Source organism: Amia ocellicauda, chromosome 14, assembly GCF_036373705.1.
Source record: "Amia ocellicauda isolate fAmiCal2 chromosome 14, fAmiCal2.hap1, whole genome shotgun sequence".
Classification (NCBI taxonomy): Eukaryota; Metazoa; Chordata; class Actinopteri; order Amiiformes; family Amiidae; genus Amia; species Amia ocellicauda.
This window is the reverse complement of record NC_089863.1, coordinates 14,476,857-14,478,172: the sequence shown is the minus strand read 5'-3', so window position 1 is coordinate 14,478,172 and position 1,316 is coordinate 14,476,857.

Below are 1,316 nucleotides of genomic sequence, written 5' to 3'. Positions count from 1 at the left end.
TAACAAGGGGTGGGTTTGGCTACCTGATACCAGCCCGACTGAATGAACACAAACGCAGGCAGCGCGCCAGCTTCAAAAGTAGCGCTGTTAGCAGAGATTTTAGCAGAGCTCACTGCCCGTCAAAGTTGGAAAAGCGGCTTTTACTGTAAGCATGCCTGTCAACGCCAGCCTGCCTGCCAGCGGGGACGAATCAATCGGGAAAATGGACTGCGGCGCGGCCGGGGAGGGACATCATTTAAATCAAAATGTAGCGAAGAGAACAAAACAAAATAAATTGGCTAATTGGACTGCGTTGTTCAGTCGAGGCTGGGGCAGTGACGTCACTCCAGTCCAGGTCCATTCCAATAACATTCATAATAATAATAATAATAATAATAATAAACACCAATACACACACCTTCTGCTATACCAAAGAGAAGGCTGAAGCTTGGTTAAAACATGGTAAAGTGTAGTGTAGTGTACTACCATGTGTAATGTCCTGTGGTAAAAACACTGTAAAGTGGAAAAGCACAGTACCATATAGTGTGCTGTAGGTCTTTGAATTGACTGCAAAGAAACAGAAAAACTGAATAATCGCAAATGCATTTATTTTTAAACATGTGGACATCACCGTCAAATATTGTCCATTCCCTATAAAGCAATACTTATCCTCTACTCCATCTCCTGCTACAGTGCTGGGCTTTTCCAACGCATTACACAAAGCGCCAGTAATGCGGATTAGACCCTGTTCTCGCTCACTGCTCTGCCGAGGTGTGGGATGGAGTCAAGCAGAAGCTTCCACACAATCATATACCCTGACTGGCATTGACAGACACATACTCACAGATGACTATATGGCTCATATTCCCATACACGCCCCTGTCCTCCAAAAACACGCCCCTGTCCCCTAACAACCCCCATTGTCCCCTACACTATAATCCTCACACTTTTGAGACTCAAACATTCACTGACAGATTGATACACTCACCGTTACACTGGCTTTATTTTTTACATTTTATTCTGTGAGAATATAGAGTAGCCTTCTGTTCCCATTCAGGACTATTATTATCATCTATGTATTTATTTTGTGATTATTATTATTATTACTACACCAAAAGAGATATGGGAGAAAGGGTTGTGGCGTTTATACTGGATTTGGGAAAGATTACAGCAACAACTTGGAATATAAAACCTGTAGTGGAGTAACAGCGCTTTTGTATATACTCTCTCTCTCTCTCTCTCTCTCTCTCTCTCTCTACATGTATAGAGACGGCAGGCGTATACAGTTCATGCAGGCGCGTCGTTACTGGATTACGGGCAAGGTCCAACAGAAGCGT